Source organism: Moschus berezovskii, chromosome 2 (genome assembly GCF_049115385.1).
Source record: "Moschus berezovskii isolate FMDL1 chromosome 2, NW_MosBer_1.0, whole genome shotgun sequence".
NCBI classification, from domain to species: Eukaryota; Metazoa; Chordata; class Mammalia; order Artiodactyla; family Moschidae; genus Moschus; species Moschus berezovskii.
This window is the reverse complement of record NC_142461.1, coordinates 142,607,284-142,622,520: the sequence shown is the minus strand read 5'-3', so window position 1 is coordinate 142,622,520 and position 15,237 is coordinate 142,607,284.

The window sequence follows — 15,237 nt, the reverse complement described above, 5'->3', positions numbered from 1 at the left end:
TCAGACATGACTCAGCACTTTCCTGGGCTTGCCTGTGGTTTCGCCTTTCCACTCCAACTGGGCCCCGGGACTCCTTGCAGAGGAGGAGGAGCCCGGTTGTCTCCAAACTTCCTAGGGCTAGAGTAGAGCAGGGAGAACTCTGTCAGCTGGAAGGGAAGAGCAGAAGGGTAGATGGGGCAGAGGTTGCCTGGCCGCTCTGGGGAAGCAACGCCCAGGGAGAAACAGGCACCATGGGCCTCCAGGCAGGGGATGCGAGATCCCAGCCAGAGTGCTTCTGCGTCTCAGCCGAGAAGCTTCCTGAGAGTTTGAGGTTGCCTGCAGCTCTCCAGAGGAGCCAAGTCATGTGGGGTGTGTTTGGCCTTTCCCTGGGAGGGTGGTGCCCTTGCGGCAGCCCCAGGCCCAGGAGCAACGGCCCCAGAGGAAAGACCGTTCCCACTGAGATTCGCTGAGGCTGGGAAGCAGATTTCGCAGGAAGCGGCAGGAGAGAGCTTCCTTCGCCAATGCAGAGGCAGCCTAGCGGCCTGCGTCTGCACAGCTGGATTTGGCAGAGAGGCGTTCGCTTTGCCCCTGGGAGACGCTGAGATTGGCTCCAAGCACCGAGATTTCCGGGTGCGCGGCCTGCATCTCTCTTGCACTCTCCGAGCTTGAGAAGGCTTTCCTAGCTCCCAGCGTTGCTTCCCTGAAAGGAGCAGGCTGAGGAAGTGTGTCCGACATGACTCAGCCCCTTCCTAGGCTTCCCCGTGCTATTGCCTTTCAGTGCAATCGAAGGCGCAGGACTCCTTGGAAAGGAGGCTGGGCTCGGTTGTCTCCCCACTTCAGAGGTCTAGAGCAGAGCACTGAGACGTCTGTCAGACGGAAGGGAAGCGCTGTTGTGCCCATGGTGAAGATGTTGCTTGGCCGCACTGTGGAAGCAACGCCCAGAGAGAAACAGGCACCGTGGGCCTCCAGGCAGGGGCTGCGGGATCACAGCCAGAATGCCCCTGCGTCTCCGCTGAGAAGCGACCTCCCAGTTGGAGGCTCCATGCCGCCCTCCAGAGGAGCAAAGACGCGTGGAGTGTGTCTTGGCCTTTCCTTGGGAGTGTGGTGCCCTTCCCTCTTCCCCAGGCACAGGAGCAACTGCCCCTGAGCAAAGACCTCTCCAAGGGCTTTTCCCTCAGGCTGAAGCAGATTTCGCAGGAAGCGGGCCTAGAGAGCTTCCTTCGTGGATGCAGAGGCAGCAGAGCGGCCTGCGTCTGCAAAGCTGCATTTGGCAGAGAGGAGCTCGCTTTGGCACTGGGAGGCTGTGAGACCTGCTCCAAGCACCGGGATTGCTGGGTTGGGGCCTGCATCTCGCTGCCACTTGCTGAGCTTCCAAAGACTTTCCTAGCTCACAGCCTCGCTAGCCATGAAGGAGCAGGCTGAGGGAGTGTGTCAGACATGACTCAGCACTTTCCTGGGCTTGCCTGTGGTTTCGCCTTTCCACTCCAACTGGGCCCCGGGACTCCTTGCAGAGGAGGAGGAGCCCGGTTGTCTCCAAACTTCCTAGGGCTAGAGTAGAGCAGGGAGAACTCTGTCAGCTGGAAGGGAAGAGCAGAAGGGTAGATGGGGCAGAGGTTGCCTGGCCGCTCTGGGGAAGCAACGCCCAGGGAGAAACAGGCACCATGGGCCTCCAGGCAGGGGATGCGAGATCCCAGCCAGAGTGCTTCTGCGTCTCAGCCGAGAAGCTTCCTGAGAGTTTGAGGTTGCCTGCAGCTCTCCAGAGGAGCCAAGTCATGTGGGGTGTGTTTGGCCTTTCCCTGGGAGGGTGGTGCCCTTGCGGCAGCCCCAGGCCCAGGAGCAACGGCCCCAGAGGAAAGACCGTTCCCACTGAGATTCGCTGAGGCTGGGAAGCAGATTTCGCAGGAAGCGGCAGGAGAGAGCTTCCTTCGCCAATGCAGAGGCAGCCTAGCGGCCTGCGTCTGCAAAGCTGGATTTGGCAGAGAGGCGTTCGCTTTGCCCCTGGGAGACGCTGAGATTGGCTCCAAGCACCGAGATTTCCGGGTGCGCGGCCTGCATCTCTCTTGCACTCTCCGAGCTTGAGAAGGCTTTCCTAGCTCCCAGCGTTGCTTCCCTGAAAGGAGCAGGCTGAGGAAGTGTGTCCGACATGACTCAGCCCCTTCCTAGGCTTCCCCGTGCTATTGCCTTTCAGTGCAATCGAAGGCGCAGGACTCCTTGGAAAGGAGGCTGGGCTCGGTTGTCTCCCCACTTCAGAGGTCTAGAGCAGAGCACTGAGACGTCTGTCAGACGGAAGGGAAGCGCTGTTGTGCCCATGGTGAAGATGTTGCTTGGCCGCACTGTGGAAGCAACGCCCAGAGAGAAACAGGCACCGTGGGCCTCCAGGCAGGGGCTGCGGGATCACAGCCAGAATGCCCCTGCGTCTCCGCTGAGAAGCGACCTCCCAGTTGGAGGCTCCATGCCGCCCTCCAGAGGAGCAAAGACGCGTGGAGTGTGTCTTGGCCTTTCCTTGGGAGTGTGGTGCCCTTCCCTCTTCCCCAGGCACAGGAGCAACTGCCCCTGAGCAAAGACCTCTCCAAGGGCTTTTCCCTCAGGCTGAAGCAGATTTCGCAGGAAGCGGGCCTAGAGAGCTTCCTTCGTGGATGCAGAGGCAGCAGAGCGGCCTGCGTGTGCAAAGCTGCATTTGGCAGAGAGGAGCTCGCTTTGGCACTGGGAGGCTGTGAGACCTGCTCCAAGCACCGGGATTGCTGGGTTGGGGCCTGCATCTCGCTGCCACTTGCTGAGCTTCCAAAGACTTTCCTAGCTCACAGCCTCGCTAGCCATGAAGGAGCAGGCTGAGGGAGTGTGTCAGACATGACTCAGCACTTTCCTGGGCTTGCCTGTGGTTTCGCCTTTCCACTCCAACTGGGCCCCGGGACTCCTTGCAGAGGAGGAGGAGCCCGGTTGTCTCCAAACTTCCTAGGGCTAGAGTAGAGCAGGGAGAACTCTGTCAGCTGGAAGGGAAGAGCAGAAGGGTAGATGGGGCAGAGGTTGCCTGGCCGCTCTGGGGAAGCAACGCCCAGGGAGAAACAGGCACCATGGGCCTCCAGGCAGGGGATGCGAGATCCCAGCCAGAGTGCTTCTGCGTCTCAGCCGAGAAGCTTCCTGAGAGTTTGAGGTTGCCTGCAGCTCTCCAGAGGAGCCAAGTCATGTGGGGTGTGTTTGGCCTTTCCCTGGGAGGGTGGTGCCCTTGCGGCAGCCCCAGGCCCAGGAGCAACGGCCCCAGAGGAAAGACCGTTCCCACTGAGATTCGCTGAGGCTGGGAAGCAGATTTCGCAGGAAGCGGCAGGAGAGAGCTTCCTTCGCCAATGCAGAGGCAGCCTAGCGGCCTGCGTCTGCAAAGCTGGATTTGGCAGAGAGGCGTTCGCTTTGCCCCTGGGAGACGCTGAGATTGGCTCCAAGCACCGAGATTTCCGGGTGCGCGGCCTGCATCTCTCTTGCACTCTCCGAGCTTGAGAAGGCTTTCCTAGCTCCCAGCGTTGCTTCCCTGAAAGGAGCAGGCTGAGGAAGTGTGTCCGACATGACTCAGCCCCTTCCTAGGCTTCCCCGTGCTATTGCCTTTCAGTGCAATGGAAGGCGCAGGACTCCTTGGAAAGGAGGCTGGGCTCGGTTGTCTCCCCACTTCAGAGGTCTAGAGCAGAGCACTGAGACGTCTGTCAGACGGAAGGGAAGCGCTGTTGTGCCCATGGTGAAGATGTTGCTTGGCCGCACTGTGGAAGCAACGCCCAGAGAGAAACAGGCACCGTGGGCCTCCAGGCAGGGGCTGCGGGATCACAGCCAGAATGCCCCTGCGTCTCCGCTGAGAAGCGACCTCCCAGTTGGAGGCTCCATGCCGCCCTCCAGAGGAGCAAAGACGCGTGGAGTGTGTCTTGGCCTTTCCTTGGGAGTGTGGTGCCCTTCCCTCTTCCCCAGGCACAGGAGCAACTGCCCCTGAGCAAAGACCTCTCCAAGGGCTTTTCCCTCAGGCTGAAGCAGATTTCGCAGGAAGCGGGCCTAGAGAGCTTCCTTCGTGGATGCAGAGGCAGCAGAGCGGCCTGCGTCTGCAAAGCTGCATTTGGCAGAGAGGAGCTCGCTTTGGCACTGGGAGGCTGTGAGACCTGCTCCAAGCACCGGGATTGCTGGGTTGGGGCCTGCATCTCGCTGCCACTTGCTGAGCTTCCAAAGACTTTCCTAGCTCACAGCCTCGCTAGCCATGAAGGAGCAGGCTGAGGGAGTGTGTCAGACATGACTCAGCACTTTCCTGGGCTTGCCTGTGGTTTCGCCTTTCCACTCCAACTGGGCCCCGGGACTCCTTGCAGAGGAGGAGGAGCCCGGTTGTCTCCAAACTTCCTAGGGCTAGAGTAGAGCAGGGAGAACTCTGTCAGCTGGAAGGGAAGAGCAGAAGGGTAGATGGGGCAGAGGTTGCCTGGCCGCTCTGGGGAAGCAACGCCCAGGGAGAAACAGGCACCATGGGCCTCCAGGCAGGGGATGCGAGATCCCAGCCAGAGTGCTTCTGCGTCTCAGCCGAGAAGCTTCCTGAGAGTTTGAGGTTGCCTGCAGCTCTCCAGAGGAGCCAAGTCATGTGGGGTGTGTTTGGCCTTTCCCTGGGAGGGTGGTGCCCTTGCGGCAGCCCCAGGCCCAGGAGCAACGGCCCCAGAGGAAAGACCGTTCCCACTGAGATTCGCTGAGGCTGGGAAGCAGATTTCGCAGGAAGCGGCAGGAGAGAGCTTCCTTCGCCAATGCAGAGGCAGCCTAGCGGCCTGCGTCTGCAAAGCTGGATTTGGCAGAGAGGCGTTCGCTTTGCCCCTGGGAGACGCTGAGATTGGCTCCAAGCACCGAGATTTCCGGGTGCGCGGCCTGCATCTCTCTTGCACTCTCCGAGCTTGAGAAGGCTTTCCTAGCTCCCAGCGTTGCTTCCCTGAAAGGAACAGGCTGAGGAAGTGTGTCCGACATGACTCAGCCCCTTCCTAGGCTTCCCCGTGCTATTGCCTTTCAGTGCAATGGAAGGCGCAGGACTCCTTGGAAAGGAGGCTGGGCTCGGTTGTCTCCCCACTTCAGAGGTCTAGAGCAGAGCACTGAGACGTCTGTCAGACGGAAGGGAAGCGCTGTTGTGCCCATGGTGAAGATGTTGCTTGGCCGCACTGTGGAAGCAACGCCCAGAGAGAAACAGGCACCGTGGGCCTCCAGGCAGGGGCTGCGGGATCACAGCCAGAATGCCCCTGCGTCTCCGCTGAGAAGCGACCTCCCAGTTGGAGGCTCCATGCCGCCCTCCAGAGGAGCAAAGACGCGTGGAGTGTGTCTTGGCCTTTCCTTGGGAGTGTGGTGCCCTTCCCTCTTCCCCAGGCACAGGAGCAACTGCCCCTGAGCAAAGACCTCTCCAAGGGCTTTTCCCTCAGGCTGAAGCAGATTTCGCAGGAAGCGGGCCTAGAGAGCTTCCTTCGTGGATGCAGAGGCAGCAGAGCGGCCTGCGTGTGCAAAGCTGCATTTGGCAGAGAGGAGCTCGCTTTGGCACTGGGAGGCTGTGAGACCTGCTCCAAGCACCGGGATTGCTGGGTTGGGGCCTGCATCTCGCTGCCACTTGCTGAGCTTCCAAAGACTTTCCTAGCTCACAGCCTCGCTAGCCATGAAGGAGCAGGCTGAGGGAGTGTGTCAGACATGACTCAACACTTTCCTGGGCTTGCCTGTGGTTTCGCCTTTCCACCTCAACTCGGCCCCGGGACTCCTTGCAGAGGAGGAGGAGCCCGGTTGTCTCCAAACTTCCTAGGGCTAGAGTAGAGCAGGGAGAACTCTGTCAGCTGGAAGGGAAGAGCAGAAGGGTAGATGGGGCAGAGGTTGCCTGGCCGCTCTGGGGAAGCAACGCCCAGGGAGAAACAGGCACCATGGGCCTCCAGGCAGGGGATGCGAGATCCCAGCCAGAGTGCTTCTGCGTCTCAGCCGAGAAGCTTCCTGAGAGTTTGAGGTTGCCTGCAGCTCTCCAGAGGAGCCAAGTCATGTGGGGTGTGTTTGGCCTTTCCCTGGGAGGGTGGTGCCCTTGCGGCAGCCCCAGGCCCAGGAGCAACGGCCCCAGAGGAAAGACCGTTCCCACTGAGATTCGCTGAGGCTGGGAAGCAGATTTCGCAGGAAGCGGCAGGAGAGAGCTTCCTTCGCCAATGCAGAGGCAGCCTAGCGGCCTGCGTCTGCAAAGCTGGATTTGGCAGAGAGGCGTTCGCTTTGCCCCTGGGAGATGCTGAGATTGGCTCCAAGCACCGAGATTTCCGGGTGCGCGGCCTGCATCTCTCTTGCACTCTCCGAGCTTGAGAAGGCTTTCCTAGCTCCCAGCGTTGCTTCCCTGAAAGGAGCAGGCTGAGGAAGTGTGTCCGACATGACTCAGCCCCTTCCTAGGCTTCCCCGTGCTATTGCCTTTCAGTGCAATCGAAGGCGCAGGACTCCTTGGAAAGGAGGCTGGGCTCGGTTGTCTCCCCACTTCAGAGGTCTAGAGCAGAGCACTGAGACGTCTGTCAGACGGAAGGGAAGCGCTGTTGTGCCCATGGTGAAGATGTTGCTTGGCCGCACTGTGGAAGCAACGCCCAGAGAGAAACAGGCACCGTGGGCCTCCAGGCAGGGGCTGCGGGATCACAGCCAGAATGCCCCTGCGTCTCCGCTGAGAAGCGACCTCCCAGTTGGAGGCTCCATGCCGCCCTCCAGAGGAGCAAAGACGCGTGGAGTGTGTCTTGGCCTTTCCTTGGGAGTGTGGTGCCCTTCCCTCTTCCCCAGGCACAGGAGCAACTGCCCCTGAGCAAAGACCTCTCCAAGGGCTTTTCCCTCAGGCTGAAGCAGATTTCGCAGGAAGCGGGCCTAGAGAGCTTCCTTCGTGGATGCAGAGGCAGCAGAGCGGCCTGCGTCTGCAAAGCTGCATTTGGCAGAGAGGAGCTCGCTTTGGCACTGGGAGGCTGTGAGACCTGCTCCAAGCACCGGGATTGCTGGGTTGGGGCCTGCATCTCGCTGCCACTTGCTGAGCTTCCAAAGACTTTCCTAGCTCACAGCCTCGCTAGCCATGAAGGAGCAGGCTGAGGGAGTGTGTCAGACATGACTCAGCACTTTCCTGGGCTTGCCTGTGGTTTCGCCTTTCCACTCCAACTGGGCCCCGGGACTCCTTGCAGAGGAGGAGGAGCCCGGTTGTCTCCAAACTTCCTAGGGCTAGAGTAGAGCAGGGAGAACTCTGTCAGCTGGAAGGGAAGAGCAGAAGGGTAGATGGGGCAGAGGTTGCCTGGCCGCTCTGGGGAAGCAACGCCCAGGGAGAAACAGGCACCATGGGCCTCCAGGCAGGGGATGCGAGATCCCAGCCAGAGTGCTTCTGCGTCTCAGCCGAGAAGCTTCCTGAGAGTTTGAGGTTGCCTGCAGCTCTCCAGAGGAGCCAAGTCATGTGGGGTGTGTTTGGCCTTTCCCTGGGAGGGTGGTGCCCTTGCGGCAGCCCCAGGCCCAGGAGCAACGGCCCCAGAGGAAAGACCGTTCCCACTGAGATTCGCTGAGGCTGGGAAGCAGATTTCGCAGGAAGCGGCAGGAGAGAGCTTCCTTCGCCAATGCAGAGGCAGCCTAGCGGCCTGCGTCTGCACAGCTGGATTTGGCAGAGAGGCGTTCGCTTTGCCCCTGGGAGACGCTGAGATTGGCTCCAAGCACCGAGATTTCCGGGTGCGCGGCCTGCATCTCTCTTGCACTCTCCGAGCTTGAGAAGGCTTTCCTAGCTCCCAGCGTTGCTTCCCTGAAAGGAGCAGGCTGAGGAAGTGTGTCCGACATGACTCAGCCCCTTCCTAGGCTTCCCCGTGCTATTGCCTTTCAGTGCAATCCAAGGCGCAGGACTCCTTGGAAAGGAGGCTGGGCTCGGTTGTCTCCCCACTTCAGAGGTCTAGAGCAGAGCACTGAGACGTCTGTCAGACGGAAGGGAAGCGCTGTTGTGCCCATGGTGAAGATGTTGCTTGGCCGCACTGTGGAAGCAACGCCCAGAGAGAAACAGGCACCGTGGGCCTCCAGGCAGGGGCTGCGGGATCACAGCCAGAATGCCCCTGCGTCTCCGCTGAGAAGCGACCTCCCAGTTGGAGGCTCCATGCCGCCCTCCAGAGGAGCAAAGACGCGTGGAGTGTGTCTTGGCCTTTCCTTGGGAGTGTGGTGCCCTTCCCTCTTCCCCAGGCACAGGAGCAACTGCCCCTGAGCAAAGACCTCTCCAAGGGCTTTTCCCTCAGGCTGAAGCAGATTTCGCAGGAAGCGGGCCTAGAGAGCTTCCTTCGTGGATGCAGAGGCAGCAGAGCGGCCTGCGTGTGCAAAGCTGCATTTGGCAGAGAGGAGCTCGCTTTGGCACTGGGAGGCTGTGAGACCTGCTCCAAGCACCGGGATTGCTGGGTTGGGGCCTGCATCTCGCTGCCACTTGCTGAGCTTCCAAAGACTTTCCTAGCTCACAGCCTCGCTAGCCATGAAGGAGCAGGCTGAGGGAGTGTGTCAGACATGACTCAGCACTTTCCTGGGCTTGCCTGTGGTTTCGCCTTTCCACTCCAACTGGGCCCCGGGACTCCTTGCAGAGGAGGAGGAGCCCGGTTGTCTCCAAACTTCCTAGGGCTAGAGTAGAGCAGGGAGAACTCTGTCAGCTGGAAGGGAAGAGCAGAAGGGTAGATGGGGCAGAGGTTGCCTGGCCGCTCTGGGGAAGCAACGCCCAGGGAGAAACAGGCACCATGGGCCTCCAGGCAGGGGATGCGAGATCCCAGCCAGAGTGCTTCTGCGTCTCAGCCGAGAAGCTTCCTGAGAGTTTGAGGTTGCCTGCAGCTCTCCAGAGGAGCCAAGTCATGTGGGGTGTGTTTGGCCTTTCCCTGGGAGGGTGGTGCCCTTGCGGCAGCCCCAGGCCCAGGAGCAACGGCCCCAGAGGAAAGACCGTTCCCACTGAGATTCGCTGAGGCTGGGAAGCAGATTTCGCAGGAAGCGGCAGGAGAGAGCTTCCTTCGCCAATGCAGAGGCAGCCTAGCGGCCTGCGTCTGCAAAGCTGGATTTGGCAGAGAGGCGTTCGCTTTGCCCCTGGGAGACGCTGAGATTGGCTCCAAGCACCGAGATTTCCGGGTGCGCGGCCTGCATCTCTCTTGCACTCTCCGAGCTTGAGAAGGCTTTCCTAGCTCCCAGCGTTGCTTCCCTGAAAGGAGCAGGCTGAGGAAGTGTGTCCGACATGACTCAGCCCCTTCCTAGGCTTCCCCGTGCTATTGCCTTTCAGTGCAATGGAAGGCGCAGGACTCCTTGGAAAGGAGGCTGGGCTCGGTTGTCTCCCCACTTCAGAGGTCTAGAGCAGAGCACTGAGACGTCTGTCAGACGGAAGGGAAGCGCTGTTGTGCCCATGGTGAAGATGTTGCTTGGCCGCACTGTGGAAGCAACGCCCAGAGAGAAACAGGCACCGTGGGCCTCCAGGCAGGGGCTGCGGGATCACAGCCAGAATACCCCTGCGTCTCCGCTGAGAAGCGACCTCCCAGTTGGAGGCTCCATGCCGCCCTCCAGAGGAGCAAAGACGCGTGGAGTGTGTCTTGGCCTTTCCTTGGGAGTGTGGTGCCCTTCCCTCTTCCCCAGGCACAGGAGCAACTGCCCCTGAGCAAAGACCTCTCCAAGGGCTTTTCCCTCAGGCTGAAGCAGATTTCGCAGGAAGCGGGCCTAGAGAGCTTCCTTCGTGGATGCAGAGGCAGCAGAGCGGCCTGTGTCTGCAAAGCTGCATTTGGCAGAGAGGAGCTCGCTTTGGCACTGGGAGGCTGTGAGACCTGCTCCAAGCACCGGGATTGCTGGGTTGGGGCCTGCATGTCGCTGCCACTTGCTGAGCTTCCAAAGACTTTCCTAGCTCACAGCCTCGCTAGCCATGAAGGAGCAGGCTGAGGGAGTGTGTCAGACATGACTCAGCACTTTCCTGGGCTTGCCTGTGGTTTCGCCTTTCCACTCCAACTGGGCCCCGGGACTCCTTGCAGAGGAGGAGGAGCCCGGTTGTCTCCAAACTTCCTAGGGCTAGAGTAGAGCAGGGAGAACTCTGTCAGCTGGAAGGGAAGAGCAGAAGGGTAGATGGGGCAGAGGTTGCCTGGCCGCTCTGGGGAAGCAACGCCCAGGGAGAAACAGGCACCATGGGCCTCCAGGCAGGGGATGCGAGATCCCAGCCAGAGTGCTTCTGCGTCTCAGCCGAGAAGCTTCCTGAGAGTTTGAGGTTGCCTGCAGCTCTCCAGAGGAGCCAAGTCATGTGGGGTGTGTTTGGCCTTTCCCTGGGAGGGTGGTGCCCTTGCGGCAGCCCCAGGCCCAGGAGCAACGGCCCCAGAGGAAAGACCGTTCCCACTGAGATTCGCTGAGGCTGGGAAGCAGATTTCGCAGGAAGCGGCAGGAGAGAGCTTCCTTCGCCAATGCAGAGGCAGCCTAGCGGCCTGCGTCTGCACAGCTGGATTTGGCAGAGAGGCGTTCGCTTTGCCCCTGGGAGACGCTGAGATTGGCTCCAAGCACCGAGATTTCCGGGTGCGCGGCCTGCATCTCTCTTGCACTCTCCGAGCTTGAGAAGGCTTTCCTAGCTCCCAGCGTTGCTTCCCTGAAAGGAGCAGGCTGAGGAAGTGTGTCCGACATGACTCAGCCCCTTCCTAGGCTTCCCCGTGCTATTGCCTTTCAGTGCAATGGAAGGCGCAGGACTCCTTGGAAAGGAGGCTGGGCTCGGTTGTCTCCCCACTTCAGAGGTCTAGAGCAGAGCACTGAGACGTCTGTCAGACGGAAGGGAAGCGCTGTTGTGCCCATGGTGAAGATGTTGCTTGGCCGCACTGTGGAAGCAACGCCCAGAGAGAAACAGGCACCGTGGGCCTCCAGGCAGGGGCTGCGGGATCACAGCCAGAATGCCCCTGCGTCTCCGCTGAGAAGCGACCTCCCAGTTGGAGGCTCCATGCCGCCCTCCAGAGGAGCAAAGACGCGTGGAGTGTGTCTTGTCCTTTCCTTGGTTGTGTGGTGCCCTTCCCTCTTCCCCAGGCACAGGAGCAACTGCCCCTGAGCAAAGACCTCTCCAAGGGCTTTTCCCTCAGGCTGAAGCAGATTTCGCAGGAAGCGGGCCTAGAGAGCTTCCTTCGTGGATGCAGAGGCAGCAGAGCGGCCTGCGTCTGCAAAGCTGCATTTGGCAGAGAGGAGCTCGCTTTGGCACTGGGAGGCTGTGAGACCTGCTCCAAGCACCGGGATTGCTGGGTTGGGGCCTGCATCTCGCTGCCACTTGCTGAGCTTCCAAAGACTTTCCTAGCTCACAGCCTCGCTAGCCATGAAGGAGCAGGCTGAGGGAGTGTGTCAGACATGACTCAGCACTTTCCTGGGCTTGCCTGTGGTTTCGCCTTTCCACTCCAACTGGGCCCCGGGACTCCTTGCAGAGGAGGAGGAGCCCGGTTGTCTCCAAACTTCCTAGGGCTAGAGTAGAGCAGGGAGAACTCTGTCAGCTGGAAGGGAAGAGCAGAAGGGTAGATGGGGCAGAGGTTGCCTGGCCGCTCTGGGGAAGCAACGCCCAGGGAGAAACAGGCACCATGGGCCTCCAGGCAGGGGATGCGAGATCCCAGCCAGAGTGCTTCTGCGTCTCAGCCGAGAAGCTTCCTGAGAGTTTGAGGTTGCCTGCAGCTCTCCAGAGGAGCCAAGTCATGTGGGGTGTGTTTGGCCTTTCCCTGGGAGGGTGGTGCCCTTGCGGCAGCCCCAGGCCCAGGAGCAACGGCCCCAGAGGAAAGACCGTTCCCACTGAGATTCGCTGAGGCTGGGAAGCAGATTTCGCAGGAAGCGGCAGGAGAGAGCTTCCTTCGCCAATGCAGAGGCAGCCTAGCGGCCTGCGTCTGCAAAGCTGGATTTGGCAGAGAGGCGTTCGCTTTGCCCCTGGGAGACGCTGAGATTGGCTCCAAGCACCGAGATTTCCGGGTGCGCGGCCTGCATCTCTCTTGCACTCTCCGAGCTTGAGAAGGCTTTCCTAGCTCCCAGCGTTGCTTCCCTGAAAGGAGCAGGCTGAGGAAGTGTGTCCGACATGACTCAGCCCCTTCCTAGGCTTCCCCGTGCTATTGCCTTTCAGTGCAATCGAAGGCGCAGGACTCCTTGGAAAGGAGGCTGGGCTCGGTTGTCTCCCCACTTCAGAGGTCTAGAGCAGAGCACTGAGACGTCTGTCAGACGGAAGGGAAGCGCTGTTGTGCCCATGGTGAAGATGTTGCTTGGCCGCACTGTGGAAGCAACGCCCAGAGAGAAACAGGCACCGTGGGCCTCCAGGCAGGGGCTGCGGGATCACAGCCAGAATGCCCCTGCGTCTCCGCTGAGAAGCGACCTCCCAGTTGGAGGCTCCATGCCGCCCTCCAGAGGAGCAAAGACGCGTGGAGTGTGTCTTGGCCTTTCCTTGGGAGTGTGGTGCCCTTCCCTCTTCCCCAGGCACAGGAGCAACTGCCCCTGAGCAAAGACCTCTCCAAGGGCTTTTCCCTCAGGCTGAAGCAGATTTCGCAGGAAGCGGGCCTAGAGAGCTTCCTTCGTGGATGCAGAGGCAGCAGAGCGGCCTGCGTGTGCAAAGCTGCATTTGGCAGAGAGGAGCTCGCTTTGGCACTGGGAGGCTGTGAGACCTGCTCCAAGCACCGGGATTGCTGGGTTGGGGCCTGCATCTCGCTGCCACTTGCTGAGCTTCCAAAGACTTTCCTAGCTCACAGCCTCGCTAGCCATGAAGGAGCAGGCTGAGGGAGTGTGTCAGACATGACTCAACACTTTCCTGGGCTTGCCTGTGGTTTCGCCTTTCCACCTCAACTGGGCCCCGGGACTCCTTGCAGAGGAGGAGGAGCCCGGTTGTCTCCAAACTTCCTAGGGCTAGAGTAGAGCAGGGAGAACTCTGTCAGCTGGAAGGGAAGAGCAGAAGGGTAGATGGGGCAGAGGTTGCCTGGCCGCTCTGGGGAAGCAACGCCCAGGGAGAAACAGGCACCATGGGCCTCCAGGCAGGGGATGCGAGATCCCAGCCAGAGTGCTTCTGCGTCTCAGCCGAGAAGCTTCCTGAGAGTTTGAGGTTGCCTGCAGCTCTCCAGAGGAGCCAAGTCATGTGGGGTGTGTTTGGCCTTTCCCTGGGAGGGTGGTGCCCTTGCGGCAGCCCCAGGCCCAGGAGCAACGGCCCCAGAGGAAAGACCGTTCCCACTGAGATTCGCTGAGGCTGGGAAGCAGATTTCGCAGGAAGCGGCAGGAGAGAGCTTCCTTCGCCAATGCAGAGGCAGCCTAGCGGCCTGCGTCTGCAAAGCTGGATTTGGCAGAGAGGCGTTCGCTTTGCCCCTGGGAGACGCTGAGATTGGCTCCAAGCACCGAGATTTCCGGGTGCGCGGCCTGCATCTCTCTTGCACTCTCCGAGCTTGAGAAGGCTTTCCTAGCTCCCAGCGTTGCTTCCCTGAAAGGAGCAGGCTGAGGAAGTGTGTCCGACATGACTCAGCCCCTTCCTAGGCTTCCCCGTGCTATTGCCTTTCAGTGCAATCGAAGGCGCAGGACTCCTTGGAAAGGAGGCTGGGCTCGGTTGTCTCCCCACTTCAGAGGTCTAGAGCAGAGCACTGAGACGTCTGTCAGACGGAAGGGAAGCGCTGTTGTGCCCATGGTGAAGATGTTGCTTGGCCGCACTGTGGAAGCAACGCCCAGAGAGAAACAGGCACCGTGGGCCTCCAGGCAGGGGCTGCGGGATCACAGCCAGAATGCCCCTGCGTCTCCGCTGAGAAGCGACCTCCCAGTTGGAGGCTCCATGCCGCCCTCCAGAGGAGCAAAGACGCGTGGAGTGTGTCTTGGCCTTTCCTTGGGAGTGTGGTGCCCTTCCCTCTTCCCCAGGCACAGGAGCAACTGCCCCTGAGCAAAGACCTCTCCAAGGGCTTTTCCCTCAGGCTGAAGCAGATTTCGCAGGAAGCGGGCCTAGAGAGCTTCCTTCGTGGATGCAGAGGCAGCAGAGCGGCCTGCGTGTGCAAAGCTGCATTTGGCAGAGAGGAGCTCGCTTTGGCACTGGGAGGCTGTGAGACCTGCTCCAAGCACCGGGATTGCTGGGTTGGGGCCTGCATCTCGCTGCCACTTGCTGAGCTTCCAAAGACTTTCCTAGCTCACAGCCTCGCTAGCCATGAAGGAGCAGGCTGAGGGAGTGTGTCAGACATGACTCAACACTTTCCTGGGCTTGCCTGTGGTTTCGCCTTTCCACCTCAACTGGGCCCCGGGACTCCTTGCAGAGGAGGAGGAGCCCGGTTGTCTCCAAACTTCCTAGGGCTAGAGTAGAGCAGGGAGAACTCTGTCAGCTGGAAGGGAAGAGCAGAAGGGTAGATGGGGCAGAGGTTGCCTGGCCGCTCTGGGGAAGCAACGCCCAGGGAGAAACAGGCACCATGGGCCTCCAGGCAGGGGATGCGAGATCCCAGCCAGAGTGCTTCTGCGTCTCAGCCGAGAAGCTTCCTGAGAGTTTGAGGTTGCCTGCAGCTCTCCAGAGGAGCCAAGTCATGTGGGGTGTGTTTGGCCTTTCCCTGGGAGGGTGGTGCCCTTGCGGCAGCCCCAGGCCCAGGAGCAACGGCCCCAGAGGAAAGACCGTTCCCACTGAGATTCGCTGAGGCTGGGAAGCAGATTTCGCAGGAAGCGGCAGGAGAGAGCTTCCTTCGCCAATGCAGAGGCAGCCTAGCGGCCTGCGTCTGCAAAGCTGGATTTGGCAGAGAGGCGTTCGCTTTGCCCCTGGGAGATGCTGAGATTGGCTCCAAGCACCGAGATTTCCGGGTGCGCGGCCTGCATCTCTCTTGCACTCTCCGAGCTTGAGAAGGCTTTCCTAGCTCCCAGCGTTGCTTCCCTGAAAGGAGCAGGCTGAGGAAGTGTGTCCGACATGACTCAGCCCCTTCCTAGGCTTCCCCGTGCTATTGCCTTTCAGTGCAATCGAAGGCGCAGGACTCCTTGGAAAGGAGGCTGGGCTCGGTTGTCTCCCCACTTCAGAGGTCTAGAGCAGAGCACTGAGACGTCTGTCAGACGGAAGGGAAGCGCTGTTGTGCCCATGGTGAAGATGTTGCTTGGCCGCACTGTGGAAGCAACGCCCAGAGAGAAACAGGCACCGTGGGCCTCCAGGCAGGGGCTGCGGGATCACAGCCAGAATGCCCCTGCGTCTCCGCTGAGAAGCGACCTCCCAGTTGGAGGCTCCATGCCGCCCTCCAGAGGAGCAAAGACGCGTGGAGTGTGTCTTGGCCTTTCCTTGGGAGTGTGGTGCCCTTCCCTCTTCCCCAGGCACAGGAGCAACTGCCCCTGAGCAAAGACCTC